Genomic DNA, 20,892 nt, shown 5'->3' on the forward strand with positions numbered 1-20,892 from the left:
CAAAATTGGGCTTAATACCACTAATATATTTTTGGCAGTGTGTTTACCCTTGTGGCTCTTCACGTTCCATTCGGACGGAGTGATGAAGGCACAGATTGTTGTCTTAATTGTACAACCTAAATGAAGCGTATATTAGATTTATGGACACATTGTGGACAGACCCAGGGTTCAAGATAAAAGTAGATACACACTTAAATCTCTAATAATTTTTTTGCTCTTCCTATTCTGGAAGGGAAGAACATTCTAGTATTTTCCATTCTATGCCCATTGGCTCAAAGAATGAATAATTTTAGCTTCGTATGTCACCAAGTCTGCCTTTGTTCTGAGAATCTGATCAAAATGAGGTAATATTTGTGACCTTGATTATAAATTGTACAGGCTACACAAGTACTAAATAAGGCATTGTTTTTATTATGACCAGTCTTTTTCATTGATGGATAAATGACACAGCAATTTGAGAATAGATTCACTAATAAGAATGTATAAGTAATCTATTTTATAAAGCTTATCTGAATGCAAGGTATTTTTATCCATAGCAAATCAGTCTACCATCTTCCACAAGTTTTATATAGAGTTGGAAATTAACACAGAATGCTATAAAAAGCAGATAAGTTACAAATAGAAATGCAAATGAAGTGCTAAAATTTTATAATGGGAAAATATCTACCTGGGCTTGTGCTATTAAGTCTGGCTCTCTCTCTCTCTCTCTTTTTTTTAAACAACTGCTTTGTTACAAAGTATTTTTCCTTGTCTCACTTTAAAATAAAATGTCATTCTTTGATATTTGGTAAGTTAATTTTCTAAAGAGGTGAAAGCTGTAAGACTAGAACGTATTCTTAAGAGATAATATTATAAGGCATAAATCTAATTGTTATTGTATTATTTTTAACTATCTAGTATAGCTATGTATATTTGTGCACGCATACACCTGAATAAACAATATGTGTATATATAAGCCTATATGTGTATATAAACCTCTATACACATACATATATAAACATATATACACACATATGTAATATATGTGTGTATGTCTCTCACGCACACACCCATTTACAGACAGATATCTGATAAGCAAGCTTACAGTCAAGTGGTTAAAACTGTTGGTTGAGTTGAATAGTCAGTTTATTAAAAGAATAAAAAATGTCACTCAATCTACTTGCAAAAGATTTGTAATAGTGATTTTTTAATACCTTCACCAGATAGAATTCAGAGCCTTTCAAAGAGTTAATGCTTGGCCCATTTTGAAAACAGGAACATTAACATAACTTGCCAGCAAAATGCCATTTGATTACAAGCACCACTTTGAAAATCAGCTGATCCCCTGCTCTTTTTAGCTGTTGCAGCAATTTGATAGTCGAAACATTCCAATCAATTACAAACAGATTAATTAATAAGATGAATAACATATTCTTCTCAAAAGTGGTCAGTTTAGAAACCACAAGTAGACAAGGCCTCTAGATATAGGGGATCAGATGACTCAGTATTTTGTACAAACAAGAATCATAGTATCCTAGAATCCCAGGTCCAATTAGACCTTATACACCATATAGTCCAGTTACCCACCAGTGCTTGAATTCTTGCTAATGCATTATTATTTCTAACATCGTTTTCTAGCACATGGATGAATGCCTACTGCCTTCTGAGGAAACTTTTTTCATTGTAAATACCATTTAAATTTAGAGAATAGCAGCTTTGAGTAGCCCAAGTATATCTCTGTAAATTCCATCCCACTGGTCATCTTTGTTTGTCTTTCACAACAGACGTTGATAAAGACCATGCCTACATATAATTAATTAACTAATTTTATTTAGTATAATATGCACATTTGAATTTATCTGATTGAGAGAGTTACTTATAGTTGATTGAACCAGCTATGCTCTAAACTTATTTGAATTTGGGCCATTTAAAATCTGCTTCTCCTCACATGGTAAATCTACTCATATTGGAAGGAGGAAAGTTGTTTGCTGCACAGTGGTTCATGACTAAATAATGAAAAGTGCCTTTCTTCCAGTCTAGCATTAAACAGATGAGACATGTGCAAATACCATGCATCCTACATATGTATGGAATTTTGAGCAAAACAGCTCTTTTAGAACTTTAGGGCTTTTTTAATCCTTAAGACCCAGAGACTGAGTCTGTGATTTTGTAAATGGAAGAAATAAGGACAGAATGCATTGATACACTAGAATCTTCTCTATCTCTGACTCTGAGATTTAATTATTGGGTCATGCCTTTAGGAAATATGCCCATGTCCTTAGGATGAGTTCTCTTTCAGTAATTTCTAAGTGTTTCAAACAACTGAGACTCCTGGAGGATCCATGCTTTAACTGGAGCAAAGACTCAGTTTAGACTAAAGTTGATGCCCTACATAGGTACACACGTACCCGCACATGCCAAAATAGGATGACAGTGAGTCAAGATCCCTATGGAATTCCACCAAAATTTCTCTGTGTATGCATATATTAATCAGTACCATTTTGATGCCAACAACAAGTATACAATTAACACACATCATAAATTAACCTGGAATTTACCTGTTTGTATTGCTTTTCTAGGCTGTATGTTGTTCACCTTCATGGGAAGGATACTTTGAAATTGTTTACATATTTTTCTCGTCTTGAAATAAGCCAGATAATCTAGAGGTTATCTGCTCTTTGAAGATTTGAAATAATTTACCAAAAATTATCTGTATTCAGAAGGATTTAATTATTTCTTTGAAATTTTTAGATTAATATTATCTTCAAGTTATCAGAGATTATTAGGATATTAGAGATTTTTCATCTCTACTCAAGTCAGCAATGGATTTTTTCCCAAAAGCTCCCCTTCTTGGAAAATTACCCCTTTTTATTTGGATATGACTTTTAAGAAATATAATTTCTTATATGTCTTGTGAACAACATATATTTGAATTTATTTTAAAGGTAAAATAAGCCAAATAATCTAGGGATTTTCTGCTCCTTGAAGATTTGAAATAATTTACCAAGAATTATCTGTATTCAGAGGCATTTAATTATTTCTTTAAAATTTTTAGATTAATATTATCAGAAGTTACCAGAGATTATTAGGATATTAGAGATTTTTCATCTCTACTCAAGTCAGCAATGGATTTTTTCCCAAAACTCCCTTTCTTGGAAAATTACCCCTTTTTATTTGGATATGACTTTTAAGAAATATAATTTCTTATATGTCTTGTGAACAACATGTATTTGAATTTATTTTAAAGGTTAAGTGTGAAACTTTTTCTTTTAATACAAAATGTAACTAATTAATGTTTCATAACCAAATAATAGAATGATTTCATTTCTTTAATCTCATTTGATAGTTGATTTACAAATTCAACTCTGTGGTCAGTTATCCTTTAATTTTTTGTACATTGATTTTCTTTTTTTGCTTGTTTTCTGATGATAATATTATGCCTTTTTCTCTGAGGTTCAAATTAAATAATAGTCCTCTGATTATGATTTCTAACATCTTTTCACACTTTGGGGACAACTTTGTATCAGTAGGAAAGATTCTTAATAATCTCCAAAGCATGCCACTGAAATGCTGTTTTCAACATTTCTTAGCACATTTCCTTCCAAGTCAATATTTCCCAAAAAACATTTTTGAGGAACACAAGTCCTTTAAGAAGCTCCTTGAAAGATGGCTTGGAGAAAAAATATATTTGATAAATGCAGCATATTTCATTTCCCTCTTGTAGGGCCATAATGAATATTTAAAATGCTATGAATTTCTGAGTTTAAAATATGCAAAATCACTCAGCTTTTCCTAAATGTATTTCACTTTGAATCTCCCACTTCCTCCACTAAATTGTTTTTTCCCCCCCCTTAAAATTAAACCTATTGATGTTCTATGGTTCCTTGGAACATGTTTTGGGAATTCCTGATATACATCACTGTTTTTAGGTTTGCCAAAAAAATTGCAATTTACTCTTAAATCAGTTTCAAATGGCGTAAAATGGGAAAAACTATGCCTTATGGGCCTATTAAGTCTTCCTAACTTCCTAGAATCTACTCTAGAAGCAATAAAAACAGTATGAGCTTTGTAACATTGACATCATGGACCTGGCAGCAACTTTGGTAGCAGAATGAAACAGCTAGAGCTTTTGGCATGCCAAAACTAGAAAACTAAGGACTATTGTTCAAGGTCTAAAAATGGAAGACAAAATAATCACAATATGTATTTGGCAAGCAAACTATAAAGCCAGTTAATAATTTTGTATCAGAAAGAACAAATGAGATTGAGAAAGGTAAGCCAGTGAACAGTTTCCCAGGATGGAAAGGTTAGCTAGAGAGTGGACTGTGGGTTTGGATCAGTGAGTGCAAGACTGACTTTATTGTCTGATGACTCCACAGTCTGTCCTCTGTCTCTGTTGAAGGGTATTAAGAGATATATCAGGAGCTGCAAATGTTCTGGTAGAAACCTGTTTTTGTGTGGGTCTGGACATCAAGTATAATTCTGCAGCCAGGATGAGTCCCAACACTCCCACTGGCAGGTGTGCAAATTGGTGAAGTGACTCAACTTCTCTGCTTCTGTTTCCTTATGTATAAAATGGAGGTAATGACTTCGCGGGTTCTTACTACCTTAGAGGAAATAATACATGAAAAGCGTATAAAAGAGTGTCAGGCACATATTAGGCTTTCTAAAATAATAGCAATTATTATTGTTATTTATATTATCAGTATTACAAGACTTTAAGGACATGTAAGTTCTTTCCCAAATAGCCAAGTATCTTGCAAAAACTTTCCTATTTTTTGGATACAGCTTCCTACTATTGGAAATTGACCAGAGAGAGGTTTCAGTTGTAATTTCAGTTGTAACTGTCCTAGAAAAGTTTTAAAGCATTTCCATTTTTGGAGATTATTACGTGAATTCTTCATACAACTGAGACCAAATTTAAGTTTCTTTTAATTTTCCTACCTTTCACCATAATGTCTTAGGGTAATTTCAGTATTATAATAGCCCTATTAAATTACTTATTTTCTACACAGTATACCAAATAGAGGCTATTCTGCATTAATTTTTATTTTTTTAAATTTCTCTTTCTCATATTTTAGTTCATTATATTTTTAAGGAGATTAGTTTTTCATCTGTGATATATGCTGCAAATATTTTCTCCTTGATTATTTTTTGTATTTTGTCTTTATTTGATTTTGGTGAAATTTTTTGTCAAATTAATCAATACTTTCCAGTTTTGTGTTCAGATTTTGAGTCATAATTAGAAAGGCTTTACCGATTATCAGTTTATGAATTAACTAATCTATGTTTTCTTCTATTAATTGTGTGCCTTTCATTTGTCATATTTAGGTATCTTATTCATTTGGAGTTTATTCTTATGTGAGGTTATAACCTACTTCATCTTTTTCCACATGGCTCTCTAATTACTGACCACCTCCTGTGTAGAAGTCCCGTATTTTCCCCAGTGATTTGAAATGCCACTTTTATCATACATTAAATATCCATTTGTATGTGGATTTATTTTTCTTCATATCAATTTTTCCTCATATCAATTTTATTCAAGTATTTTATTGGGGCATCTGGGTGGCTTAGTTGTTAAGGGTCTGCCTTCAGCTCAGGTCATGATTCCAGGGTCCTGGGATTGAGTCCTGCATCGGGCTCCCTGCTCAGTGGGAAGCCTGCTTCTCCCTCTCCTGCTCCCCCTGCTTGTGTTCCCTCTCTCACTGTGTCTCTCTCTATCAAATAAATAAATGAAATCTTCAAAAAAATAAAAAAAGAAAGATTTTTGTTTTTGTTTTTGTTTTTTGAGTTGCTATTATAAATTGGGTTTTGGGACACCTGGGTGGCTCAGTATGTTAAGTGTCCAACTCTTGATTTTGGCTCAGATGGTGATCTCAGTGTTGTGAAATTGAGCTCTGTGTTGGTCTCCATGCTGGGCGTGGAGCCTGCTTAAGATTCTCTCTCTCTCTTTCCCTCTGCAACCCCCTCTCTGTCCCTCGCAATCAATCCAATCAATCAATCAATCAATCAGATTTACTCTTCCAATAGTCTAACTAGATCTTGTTCATATATAATGCCTATTCATTTTGTATTCTGCCACTTTAATGGAATGTTATTTTTTGTGTTAATCTTTTCACTGATTCTCTAGAGCAAGGGTCAGCAAACTTCTTAAGAAGATAATAAATATTTTAGGCCTTATTGGCAATGAACTTCCTGTCACAACTAGTTAACTCAATTGCTGAAATACAAAAGCAGCTACATAAATACACGAGTCAATAAACATGGCTGTATGGGAATAAAATTTTATTTACAAAAAACTTTATATTACAGAAACAGATGGCAAGCCCATGAATTATAGTTTCTGACCCCTACTCTAGGATTGCCAAGAATAGTATTATACTGTCTGGAAGATGTTTTTATTTTTTTGCCCAGTTACTACAGCTCTAACAGTTTTTGTTTTGTCGTGTATGTTCATTTTGTTTTGTTTTGTTTTGTTTGTATGAATGTGTTCATTCACACCTCCAATGTAGTATTAAATATTAGAGATACTGGGCATCCTTGCCTTTTGTATATCCTCAATAGGAATGCCTCTAGTGTTCTCCAATAAGTAAAATCCTGGCTTTAGAATTGAGGTATAAACCTTTTACTATGCAAAGCAAGTATTTATCAATTCCTATTAAGTGTTTTAATCAGAGATAGATACTGAATTTTATAAAAGATCTTTGCAGCATCCAAAGAGATAATCATGATTTTTCTGTTTAGATCTATTAATGTAGCAAATTATTTCAAGGATTTCCAAATGTTAAACTCTTCTTACATTCTTGGGGTGCCTGGGTGGCTCAGTCAGTTAAGTGGCTGTCTTCTGCTCAGGTCATGATCTCAGGGTCCTGGGATCCAGCCCTGCATCGGGCTCCTTGCTCAGCAGAGAGCCTGCTTCTCCCTCTCCCTCTGCCGGCCATTCCCCCTCCTCATGCTCTCTCTCTCACTATCTCTGTCTCTGTGTCAAATAAATAAAAATAAATAAAATCTTCAAAAAAAAAAAAACACCTGTTCTTATATTCTTAGGATAAATCCCAATTGACCATGATACTTTAGTGTGTGTGTATGTGTGTGTGTGTGCGTGTGTGTTGCTAATAATCTATTTAGGAATTTGCATCAATATGCATAAGTGAGATTGGTAATTTTGTGTATGTGAGTATATGTGTGTGTATATGTTTAGGTGTTAATGTTGACTTTGCTTCATATAAAGAATCTAGACATTATCCTACTTTTTATGCTCTGGGAAAATGTAAAATAACATTGTGATAATGGTTTCTGAGAATTTGGTTGAGTTTCCTTGTAAAACTCTCTGAGACTGGAAATTGTTTGCATGGAATAGTTCTGTGAGAATTTTCTCTATTCCAACAGCTGAAATTCTTTGATTCTTTTTGTTGTTGTTCATGTAATTTTGTAAGGATGTCATCCACTCCTTTGTTCATTTTGGAATTCCTTGTAATTTTCTGGACAAGCAATAATAGGTGATTCTTTTTAGGCAGGACTGAGTGGTTGAGTTGATTAACTATATTTTTGAGAGCCTGTCCTATTATTATTTAAGTAGTTGTCTTGTTTTGTTTTGTTTTGTTTTATTCAGCAAACGTCTTGGCAGGGAGTTGTTGGAAAGGGATTGGCATGTTTTCTGACTTTATCATCCTTTTTTGTTCCTGTAGAATCTTTAATTTCTTTTATCCCCTTCACCAACAACCCTTCAAATGATGCCTCCTCCTTTCACTTCATTATTCCTCTTCCCTTCAAGCGGTTCCTTAAGACCGCCATTTTTGTTCACTTGATTTTATTCTCAGTACTCATTCCTCTGACACGACTGTCTCCGGCCTGTCCTGAATCCTACCCCACCAGGGTGCGTCCTCCCTGGGAGTGATTTCACCTGTGTTCTGCCCTCGTTAGGACTTGCAGGCCTCTTCTCCTGACCCTGTCTCTGCCTGACCCTTTTTTCCGGAATACAAGTCAGAGTTGGCTCTGCTTACAGTATTTATTGTCGTATTTCTATATAAATTTGACTTTGTAGCATTATCTTCCTACCAATTACATTTTGGTATGGATTATGGTCAGTTGTATATGCTATTTTTGTTAATTTGCATGGTTTCTGGAAAGTTTAGTTGGCTGCCATTGCTGCATGGAAACATGGACATTCTCTGCTATTGTTCATAGAGTTGTTTTCATATGTACATAATTTAAAACTTTTCTCTATTTCCTTCCAATGCTTACTTTGTCAAGGTAAAATTTTCAGTGTGCGTCAACATATTAAGAAGTACTAACTGAGTCTGAGGAAATAAGGACATGAAACATTCTAAAGTAAATATAATCAACATTGACAAGATCTGTGTCCACCTTTGGCCTCTGAAACAACTTTTGATAACTACATAAATCATGCTTAACCATGATGTTAGAAATTGTAGAGTTGAATAGTAAGCTGGTCAGGACATAGTATCTTTTGTTCTCACTTTACTTGTGAGGCTTTGGCTCAGCCTCCTCTAAAATTTTAATTGTGGGAGTAATAATCTATGAATTAAATGAACTATTGGATTCAGAACCATGAGACCTGGATTCTTTTGTTTTTAAGATTGTATTTGTTTATTTACTTCAGAGAGAGAGAGAGAGGGAGAGAGAGAAAGCATGGGCAGGAGAAGGAGCAGAGGGAGAGGGACAAGTAGATTTTGCTCTGAGCACGGAGCCCGACATGGGGCTGGATCTCTAAATCATGACCTGAGCTGAAATCAAGAGTCAGACGTTTAACAGACTGAGCCACCCAGGCGCCCTGAGACTTGGATTCTAATAACCACTCAGGGCTAGGCAGCTAGTTATGTGGCCTTCATATTGTGAACCTTGGCCTTCTCAGCATAGCATCTTTGGGCTGGTGTGGTGGGATGATGAAATCCAACTCCAAGAGTCCAAGATTCTATCTTGCTTTCAATAGTGTGTGTGCTACAGTTATTTCTTTTCATTGATCCTGGATGGGACATTCACTGACAAATGACCTCAGATCTTTTATCTCTTGACAGAATGACAGAACTCCCTGAATATCCCTGTAGTCATCCACCTAAGAGCAGGTTGGAGAACAGAATGCCTGAGGTGAACAGTGGTTTGATAACTGCTTGCAAATTCTTGTTTGCTCCCTATTGCAGTCACTCTATCTAAATCTCGCTCTCTCCTTTCTCTCTCCCCAAACCCTTTTATTTGTCTCTTTTCCTCTCATATATGAAAGAAACACAAAGGAAGATAGAAGCAAGTATAATTTTTCTGCTATGTTAAACATCCACTGAGAATGTGGCAGGGGGCTGCTGCTCAGATTAAAGTACAATCCTTTGGCCTGCCTGCCACCTTGCTAATTGGATCATCAGTTAACTTGACCTTCCATTTGCTTCAATCAGTGTCCTTGGATCTTTGGAGTCAAATTATTTTTATGTATTTGTTGCTAGGTTTCCAGTCTATCTTCATCACCTTCGTTTCTTAAATTCACATAAATCAAATAGTAAATGCTAATAATTGTTAAGAATCATGAAAATATTGAAAGTGATAGTTTACTTTTCACTTTAGTCCCACTGAAAATGAAAGACATATTTCAAGCAAAGGCTCTTTTCATTTCTTTTCTATAAGACTTTCTCATTTTTTTCTATAAGAGTGTGCACACAAAAAGCAATATGTTTATGCTATATAAAAATTTTTATTCCCCAAAATCAATATCTGGTTTCTTAAACTAAGCTGCCTCTAGCTTAGAGGTTTGTGGTGAAATATTTTTAAGACTAAAATCAGAACCTTAGTTTTAAATAGGAGAGTAAAATGGTGATTAAAATAACCTTATTAATTTTAAGTCCGTTTCAGTTAATCTAACCAAAGCAAAGACCAAAGGTTCCTACCTCTCCTCCATGAAAAGGCAGATAGATGGATAGACAGATAAATATTATATTTCAAATTCAATTTTTGGTGAAAGGGTTTTTGTTGTGGTGGTTCTTTGTTTTCTGTGGGTTTTTTTTTTTTTTTTTGCTTGTGTGATATTATCATTCTAACTCAGAGTTAAAATGAAAGTATTACTAAGGGTTATTTAAGTAGATAGGCTTCCTAAAGAAAAAAAAAATACATTGTTGGGATATTAGCTTCCTGACATGCCTTAACTGAGAATTTAGTCTCACATTCTTTCCCTTTAAAAGGAGAAAGCAGAATGTGTTAAATAAAGTAAGCATCAAATATTTCATAAGTACTAACTTGATTTAATCAACAAACCATAAAAAGAAAAATCATTCCTTGGACATGGCAACTAAGTGTTAGATGCAAGAAAATGAACATTATTTCTCCAGAGTAGCAAGAGAAAAGTGCTGAACAAGATCAGTATTATAAAAGAAAAACATAAAAGGAAAGGAAGCAGTGGTCCCAACTAAAATAGAGAAAAAACTATTGGATAATTAAAATGAACTTTGACATTTGAATAGAATTTAAAATTGAGGTGATAATTCCGATTGACGAAGATAATTACAAAGCATCTATCATCTCAACAAATCAGAATACCTTTCTTTCTTAATTTCCTTACTTGATATAAGCTAAGCTATTTTTAAATCCTAAATATATTTTGTTAATACTGAAAGATATGCATGCATATTAAGAAAATAAATCTTCCCATCCATGGGTATAATTCTTAAATTTTAGAATATGGCATTTCAGATATATGTGTATATTTATGTGTGGGAACAAGATATATATTAACTTTATATATTACACATTATACAATTTGCATATATGCATATATGTATAATTATTTTATGCCAATAAATATACTTCTATAATATAATTTAATTACCTATTAGTATGTCATTATAGAAATTATGATACAAATAATATAAATAATACAGTCTCTGATATTGAACTTCAAGACTATTATTCCAAAAATACACTTGCAGCTGAAGTATTTCTTCTTTAAAATTATATATATGTTATATATCTATATGTATCTACACAAAATACAGACACTAGTACTATATATATATATATATATACACACATACACAGGAGAATATTATGGCTTCCACTTGATAACTTAGGCAGTATCTTTTCTCTTTATTGGTCTTGGCAATTTGACAGTCAAAATGTAGTACATCATTATTTTAGGTCACATTCCATTGACTAGGAAATTTAATTATTTTTTCATGTTTTCCTCAGCCATTTGAATTTCTTAAATTTCAATAATGTAAACATTTTCTAATTTTATCTCCTATTATATTTCATTGATAGATAATATATATACAAACACACATACACTTATACAAAATCATAATAGGTAAATGTATATAATGCATATGTATTTATGATGTGTGTATATGTATATATAAACAAAGGGTATTGAATATTTGTCACTCCGTTACTATTTTGGATTGATGGTGCTATTTTGATTGATGGTGCTATTTGTCATATATTTACATCTATCCTGTTTTTCCTATGATTATTGCCATTGCTGTGAGGCTTAGAAAAAATCTTCCCCTGTATGTATACAGAAAATACCACATTAAAGATCACAAGTTTTGATTATTTGATACATTTACTTTCACATTACATGTCTACCCTCCTGAATTTATTTTGTTGTACAATAGATACTAGATAATCATTTTCTTTCCTGTTTATGGAGTTAAACAGTTAACTCAAAACCATTTTGAATTATTATACTTTCTATACAGGAAGGTATTTGCATGCCTATCTTCCTTTGATTTATATTTCATTTCCTGTATCTCTTTATATATTCTAGTGTTAGCATTACAGTCTTAAAAATAAATACTTTTGATGAAATAATAATACAATGGAAGTCCTCTCTTACTATTAGCATTTGAAATATTCTGAAATAACCATTTAGTCATACAGACAAATTAAGTTCAAAATTTTTCATTTAAACTATAGATCAGTTTTGATGGAATCGATGCCCTTCTTGTGTTGAATCTTCTAGTTAGAGATAGTGACTTATAGTAATAAGAGATCTTTATTTATTATTTTAAATCTATCAGGAATAAGACAGTTTTGCTTGAAAAGATCCTATACAGTAGTTTTAACATTTTTACAAGGTGTTTTTTTTTTTTCTTTGCCAATCTCCATTTTGTAAGTGGCTCTTTTTAGTGTCTAGGAAACTTTTCTGTGTTTTTATTTTTGGAGCCAGCCATGTTTACACTCTTATTAAATTTATTGATTTTTCATTTTTTTCCCATGAATTTTCAGATAATAAAATATATCATCTTGAGTTAAAGTTATGTCTCCTTTTTTTCTCCATATTCACTCATAATATCTCATTTTTTGTTTTATTGCATGAGATACAACAAAATTTCATAACATTGCTGATCATGGGAATCCTTACTTATACTTGACTCTAAAAGGAATACCTCTAAAAAAGAAATAAAAGAAATAAAAGAAACACCTCTAAAACTGAGACGTTTAACCCAAATTCAATGGACATTGAAGCTAATTCATGTACCCCCCAGAAATTACATTAAAAAGTATGTTTGTGAAAGTTCTGGACTGTTTATAATTCATGATGAAGTCTTAGTAGTGTTTGTGACTCTAATGGTTAAGACTTTTGCTCATTAAATATTAAATAAAATGTTGCCATTTCTTTAAGCTAAGTATCCCTTATCACAGGAAGGAATAAGTATTATAATTTTTTTCATTTCCTAATACTCTTTTTTTCTCTTAATTTTTCTTAGGTTTTTTGTCGCTTTGCTTTGATTATTTATTCAGTATATTGAGTTTTCTCGAATGTCTTTCTGTTTAACCTTTGGTCTGATAAATTATGTTGAACAGTTTTTAGGATTTAGAAATGGGTCATATTTGTTATAGTGGACTACTCCATTTTTTAGTTTTTAGGAAGGTGCTGTTTTTGTCAATTTCTTTATCTGAGCTGTTGCTAACTTCTCCAATGAGTTGAAAAGATTTCTGCTTTGTGATCTGGAAGAGTTTATATACAAAATTATTATTTATTAGTTGAAAGTTCATGTATAATTTCCACAAAACTCCCACAGATATGTGATATTTTCTAGACGTTTTTTGGGAGAGGAGTGGGGTGTCAAAAGTCCTTTCCTGTTTATCAGTCGGCTCAAATCCTTTGTGTCTTTTGTTGTTGTTGATTACATTAGCATTTATTGAGCAGAGTGGTGAACAAAGGGAATATACATATAAGTAATGTGTTATTGCTGCCTTTTTACACTTTAGTTTACGGGGCGGGGTGGGGAATCTTACTTTACAAATTACCATTCAATATATTTTTATTTATTTTTATTTATTTTTATTTTTTTTTAAATGATTTTATTTATTTATTTCACAGAGAGAGACACAGCGAGAGAGGGAACACAAGCAGGGGCAGTGGGAGAGGGAGAAGGAGACTCCCCACTAAACAGGGAGCTCAATGCAGGGCTCAGTCCCAGGACCCTGAGACTATGACCTGAGCCGAAGGCAGCCGCTTTCAATGTGTTTCTTTATTTCTCAACAATCAAGCAGAGTAGAGAAAGTTTGAAAGATGGAGTGACTTTTTTTTTAATAATTTTTTATTATTATGTTAATCACCATACATTACATCATTAGTTTTTGACGTAGTGTTCCATGATTCATTGTTTGTGCGTAACACCCGGTGCTCCACGCAGAACGTGCCCTCTTTAATACCCATCACCAGACTAACCCATCCCCCCACCCCCCTCCCCTCTAGAACCCTCAGTTTGTTTTTCAGAGTCCATCATTGGAGTGACTTTTTTATTTGAAATAAAAATAATATTTTGTGATGATTGTGGAAAAGTTGTAGAATGCAGAAAGTTATATAAAGGGAAATCAATCATGATCCTACTATCCCAGAGAAAACCACTATTAACATTTTAACATGTCTTTTATCTGTGCTCATATTTTAGGATCCTACCATACATAGACTTTTGTATACTGCAATTCTGTTTGCCATTATATTGCAAGCATTTCTCTTTGCCATTAAAAAGGTTTTGAAGGTATAATGACTGTATAAATTACCTCCTATGTGTGCACAATAATTTTCTTAAAAGCGCCCCCTTGGATATAAGTTATTTACAATTTGCACTTTCATGAACATCTTCATTCACAAGTTCTTATTCACTTCTTATATTAGTTCTTCAAAACGGACTGTAAGAAATAGAATTACTGGGTTAAAAGTCTCAACGTTTTAAAAGCTTTTGGTACATATTGCCGAAGAACAGAAAGTCTATGTTGGTTCTTGTTCCTTTTTCTCCCTCATGCCCAAGTTTTTGTTGTTGTTGTTGTTGTTTTAATCAAATATATATATTTAACTGTAATTAGACTCTGTATACAATTTTACATTTTGCAACTTTGGCTTAAAAAAACATTTCTTGCATATTATCATGTACTATGTATAAACCTATTAATAGGCATATGTAATCTTTGGATATAGTTACAGTTTACTTAAACATTTGTCTTTCACTGAAATTCAGTCTTTTTGCAATATTCAGCATTACACATAATGTAATTCTCATGTATTAAGGCAGACTTATTGTGGTTATGATTTGGTTTTTGAAAGCTGACTTTTAATTCCCTGCTCACTTCTAACAAGCTTCATGACTTGGACAAGTTACTACACTTCTTTAAGCTTCTTTCTTTTTCCCTTCATAAGGTTGTTATGAGAATTTGATGAAAAAGATAACCATGAGTCTGGCACAGTGCCTGTTACAAAATCAAGTTCTCAACCAATATAGAATTCAAAGGCATTTCTTTCAAATTATATTTTCCTTAGTTGGCTTGCTTAGTTCAAATTAAGTACCAATAAGATGCCTACATCTTTGTTAGGTTACAATCATATAAAAAGACCCTTCTTCCAGCAAACTCACACTGATTTAGAGCTGGTATGCTGTGTTCAATGTTAGTTCCCTCACTCACTGAGGCTGAGATGGCTTACGAAGTAATTTTTAGGGAAATTTTCAGAGATTGTGACTACTCCAAGTTCTCCAATTCCTGAGGTACAGATTTGTGAGAAAAAGTGGGATGAGGGGAATTGTGGGTAGAGTAAGAAGTTTTTGACTTTTTTGTTTGCTAATAGGGATCTCCTTTTCTCCCAGTCCCCCTACCCCAGTCATGCATATCCCACTGGGTTTGTTTAACTCTTTGATTGGGTTCCTGTGAATTTGGCTTTCAGACTGTAGCTTGGTCTGGCTATAAAAATCCTCTTGTAAATTTAGCACTCTGTTCCTTCCTTTTATTTTTTAATTTTATTTATTTATTTGAGAGCAAGAGACACAGCGAGAGAGGGAACACAAGCAGGGGGAGGGGGAGAGGGAAAAGCTGGCTTCCTGTGGAGCAGGGAACCTGATGCAGGGCTGGATCCCAGGACCCTGGGATCGTGACCTGAGCTGAAGGCAAAGGCAGACACTTAACGGCTGAGCCACCCAGGTGCACCCTGTTCCTTCCTTTTAAATAAATGTGTAGGGTTGCTCCTAAAATGACCTTCCAGGGCTGAGTCTCCTTGGTATGTTAGTTTACACTTAAGTGACTTTGATGAAGTTTTAATCATGAAAAACTAAAGTTTCTAAAAGGAATTAAAGAATAAGGAAATTTTTGGTTTTATATCTGAAATAAACAGAAATAACTAAATTTTAATTTAATATTAGATTGTAAAACACACAGTTAAGACATTTTTAATTTGACTTCTTAACTTTGATTTAAAATTCTAATAATCATAGGTATTATTTTACATTTCACCCTAAGTACAATAAATACCATGTAATTATGAAGTGCTGATTCTTTAGTTGAGTAATCATTGTTCATAAAGCTAAAATAGTCACTAATTCCTGAAAATTTTTTTTAGAAATTTAAGCAACAAAATAATTTAAAAGTGGACTAGCTCTTTCAAAAATGTATAAACTCTTCCTTTTTAAAGTTTCATGAACGGGGCACCTGGGTAGCTCAGTAGGTTAAGTGCCGGACTCTTGATTTTGGCTTGGGTCATGATCTCAGGGTCCTGAGATCAAGCCCTGTGTCAGGCTTGGCACTGAGCATGGAGCCACCTTGAGATTCCCTCTTTCTCCCTTTGCCACTCCTCTTGCTCGTGCTCTCTTTCTCTCTCAAAAAGTAAAATAAATAAAATAATTTAAATTTACACAAAAATGATGAATATGTTAACTAAGAAAACATCATTTTCTAACAAGCTTTTTATAGAGTATTCACTTAAAATTGAAGGAAATAAATGAAATAATCAAAACACTTTTTTTAAGATTTTTATGTATTTATTTTAGAAAGAGAGAGAGCACACACGAGAGAGAGCATGTGTGCTAGTGGTGGGAGGAGCAGAGGGGGAGAGTGAAGGAGGGAGAAAGAATCTCAAGCAGACTCTGTGCTAAGCCCTGAACCGGGCGCAGGGGCTCCACCACCCTGAGATCATGACCTCAGCAGAAACTAAGTCAGAAACTTAACCCACTGAGCCACCCAGGTGCCCCAAAACACTTTTCTAAAGAACACTGTGAAATGATCACCACAATAAATCTCATTAACACCCATCACCACACAGTTTCAATTTTTTTCTTGTGATGAGAACTTTTAAGATCTACTCTCTCAGCAATTTTTAAAATGTATAATACAGTATTGTTAACTATAGTCACTATATTCTGTACACTACATCCTTAGGACTTACTTATTTTGTAACTGGGTGTTTGCACCTTTTGACAACCTTCACCTACCCACAAGCCCCCATCTCTGAAAACCACCCATCTGTTAATATTTTACCAAGTTCCAGAGTGATTTTTCTATTTCTAAACAAGAACAACACTAGAAACAACAAACACCCTTATTTCAGCCAGAGTTAAAAGTAAAAATAGGTAAATAAAAACACTACATACTGTTTTTAGAGTCAGAGTAAGCATTTAATATATAAAAACATGGATTAGATATGTCAAAAACTTATGATATAGTTGGCTGCCTGTTATGAAGGAGGGGAAGCAGGGTGGGAGGCAGGGAGAAAGAGAAAGAGCATGGGGAGTGATGTTCAACTTTGGACATAAGTATTGTCTAAAACCTATCTGAGGCAAATATGAAAAATTAGAGAGATTATATGTTAATTTTGAGTATCAGATAGATGGATATTCATTACACTTTGCATTTTTTTTTGGTATTTTTATCTAAGGAGAATGGAAATTTGTCTTATAATGTAATGCCTAATAGAGATACTTCAGCAAAAACAATATTCATTCCAATATATTTGCCAGGCTTTTAGCTTGCTTAAATTATGTAACAATTTTCTAATCTTAGTGCACTAGGCAGTTCTGTGCCTCTGGAACCCAGCATTACGTCTGGTCCTTTGTTAGCTTTTATAAACATCTTTTGAGTTAACAGGTATTGTAAATGAACCTTACTTTAAAATAACTTATAAGTATATCAGGATTTAACAGAAATCAATCTAAATCTTGCTTATTTCTTGGAAACAAGAGAAAAACCTTCCTTTCCTTTAAAATCTTTAGGCATACTGTGTTCTTTACTGTGTGTGTGTGTGTGTGTGTGTGTGTGTGTGTGTGTGTGTAATTCTCACCTCAAGGGAAAACACCAATTAGACTTGATTAGAGAGTAGATTCCTTGGGGACAGCTGGAGAAAAGCTCATTAAATTCAATTATTGTAAAGATGGCAACAAGTTGAAAGATGGTTTTTTTCTTATATCTGGCATTCTAAGTCTGTAAATATTCTACTGAATGTGTGTTCCCATGTAGGCACCCCTCTAATGAAATACACATTTTTTTATCCACACGTTATGACAAAATTCAGCTGAAGTAAGAGTTTCTGTGTGGCAATTGCCTATAGTCCCACCATACACTGTCTCAAAATGTATTCCTGTCCTTGGAAGAATAGTTTCCATTGAGGATATAAAGTGACCAGCAGTATCTGTCAGGTCAAGGGAAGAAAAAAAATCTCAGCCTTTATAAACACATCAAATGTTTCCATATGGTAAGTCATTGATAACAGTGGTTACTTAGGATAAAGGGTAGTTTTAGAAAATATTTTAAAAAAAACAGGCAAAGGCTAGAATCAGTTTTTTCCCCCTAACATTTGCTAGTCATCAAAATTCACCTCTTATTCCCTTACAGCTCCATGATTTTTAATGATAAAATGAATGGAAATACAGCTTACTACCTGATTCATTCACTCGATCATTCACTTTTAATTCACTCATTTTTCAACAATGTATTCCAACAAAATATGTCAGGTATGTGCTAGACATGACCTCCTGGCAATTTAAGGACTAAAAATAAATCCATGTGTAGTCTAAAGGAAATATGATCTGTGCCTATGAGAAGTTCATGTAAATTATGGAGAAGTAGTGGGGCGATTGGGTGGCTCAGTCGGTTGAGCAACCAACTCTTGGTTTCAGCTCAGGTCATGATCTCAGGGTCCTGGGATTGAGCCCCACACTGGACTCCGCACTCAGCAGGGAGTTTTCTTGAGATTCTCTCTCTACCTCTTCCTCTATCCCTCCCCCCTCTTGTTCTCTCTCTAAAATAAAGAAATAAATCTTTAAAAAAAATATGGAGAAGGATTAAAGAAAGAGAAAGTATGAGAAGTATTAAAGAGGGAGCACTATTTCTCTTAAAGGTCCTTGAAGGGTCAAAATTTGGTAGGAATTGGCTAATGACTGCAGCAGACATATCTTTTACTGTCTCTTAAGTTTTACCATAGGAATAGTTATCTACCTTCTTTAAGGCAAATGCATACCCATCATGTGTGAATCATTTAAAAAATAACTGTATCCTTTAGTGAGCATATGGCTATTTTTATCTGTTTCTACTTGACTTATGTAGAAGCCTCCCATTTCTGTCATTGTGCAGCAGAATATAAGGACATAAAAATAATTACTCAAATCAAATGCCACTCCAACAGAAACATGAACGAAGGATACTAGCTGACAATCTATAGATAAAAAGCGCAAATAATTGCATCAAATTAAGAGAATAAATTACTGGGGCGTCTGAGTGGCTCAGTCAGTTAAGCATCTGCCTTCAGCTCAGGTCAGGATCCCAGCCAGGGTCCTGGGATTGAGCCCCACATCGGGCTCCCAGCTCAGCAGGAAGTCTGCTTTTCCCTCTCCCTCTGCCCCTCCTCCCTGCTAGTGCTCTCTCTCTCTCACTCTCTCTCTCTCTCAAATAAATAAAATCTTTAAAAAAAGAAAGATGTAATTTATTATAATATATATATGATAAGCATATGAACAGAATATTTGACCTTCATCACATAACTATGAGAGCTGACACTGTCACCTAAAAGTAAGAAATAAACTATAAATAAAGAAATAAACTATATCCACTGTTAACATTATTAATCATTAATCTTTTGAAAAAAGTAATCTGGCAGTAGTATCAAAAGCCTTAAAAATATTCTACTTCTAAGAATTTATTCTGAGAGAATCATCAGAAATAGCAATTAGGATTCCATTACAAGGTTGATCACTGAATTGTGTAAAATAGCAAAGCATAAGAAATAACATCAATTACCAACAACAACAACAACAAAAAGAACTTGCTAAGTAAATTATTGCTCATTCATGTGATGGAATATTACAGTTATTTAAAAGTTTATTCTCAATATTTAACCATCATAAAATATACTCATAATTTAATTTGTGTATTCAATCAGGCCATTCATTCACCCAGTCATTCATTTACTAAATGTGCATTTTTATTTTACTATGTGGCTAGCTCTGTGCCTATTTGGAAGTACGATAGTGTGTAAGACATTGTCCTTGCCTTCATAAGAATTATAGTTTAGCTATGGGATTGAAGAATCAAGCAATTTGAATGTGATACTGTGTGTATACATGTTAAGAAAGAAGAGCAAGGTACTAGGAGAACACAACAAAAATTTGGGAAAGTAAAGCTTGTTGAATCACAATCAACTTTCACTTGTCAAGACTTCCTCAAATGTTGTCTAAGTTGAGACAAGAAAAATGAGTAGGAATTAGGCAGACAAAGAACATTTGGAAGAATGTTCTAGGTGGAGGAAAAATTATATTCTACTGTCCAAAGGAAAAAAAAATCCAGACATTTCCTATACAGTATGATTTGAATTTTATGTAAAGTACTCTAACATACTAAAAATGATTCTCTCTGGAAGGGAGGATTTTTGTTTGATATCAGTATTTTCCCCTAAATTTTAAAATTTTGAACAAATCTTATTCACAATAAATATGATTTGCTATTCAATTAAGAAGAATTAACCTTGGGGCGCCTGGGTGGCTCAGTTGGTTAAGCGACTGCCTTCCGCTCAGGTCATGATCCCGGAGTCCCGGGATCGAGTCCCACATCGGGCTACCTGCTCAGCGGGGCACCTGCTTCTCCCTCTGACCCTCCCCCGTCTCATGTACTCTCTCTCTCTCATTCTCGCTCTCTCAAATAAATAAATAAATCTTTAAAAGAAGAAGAAGAAGAAGAAGAAGAAGAAGAAGAAGAATTAACCTTATAAGTTTTCAGGACATTCAAATGATCAGAGGAGACTGACCTTCAAAAGAATTAATCAATACTTAAATTTATTCTGTACACTGTTCATGAATTCTCCTGTGTTTAAATACATTAGCATCAGGATCAGGATATCAATCTATCAACCTGTTTCACATGCTTCACCTATTAAAATTTGTGACTTAAAGCAGCATACCTTGATGATTAACAATAAGGTCATATGGTAAAATGTTACCCAGCAGCACACATTTATCTCACACATGCCAGGGTCACAAGGCTATCACAGAATTTAAAGATGGGGCGAAATGTTAGTCTAATTACCTACTTGAAGGCCACAAGAAAAATCAATAATTGCTCAGAGGGATTGGCTTTTTTTCCAGAGGTGCTTTTACAACTAAGCTGTGTATATATAGGTGACTGACAAGGTGATGGAGAATGCACCTGTGCCTAGAA

At 33.9% G+C, this 20,892-nt stretch overlaps 1 protein-coding gene across 1 annotated transcript in view; it reads left to right on the forward strand.

Moving 5' to 3' along the window:
• Positions 1–20,892, forward strand: part of LRRTM4 (leucine rich repeat transmembrane neuronal 4) — a 732,047-nt gene that overhangs the window by 607,597 nt on the left and 103,558 nt on the right. The gene's annotated exons all lie outside the window — the stretch shown is intronic.

This window comes from Eumetopias jubatus, unplaced genomic scaffold, assembly GCF_037043125.1.
Source record: "Eumetopias jubatus isolate StellerSeaLion01/CBP00866 unplaced genomic scaffold, mEumJub1_p1.0 scaffold_9, whole genome shotgun sequence".
In the NCBI taxonomy this organism is placed as follows: domain Eukaryota; kingdom Metazoa; phylum Chordata; class Mammalia; order Carnivora; family Otariidae; genus Eumetopias; species Eumetopias jubatus.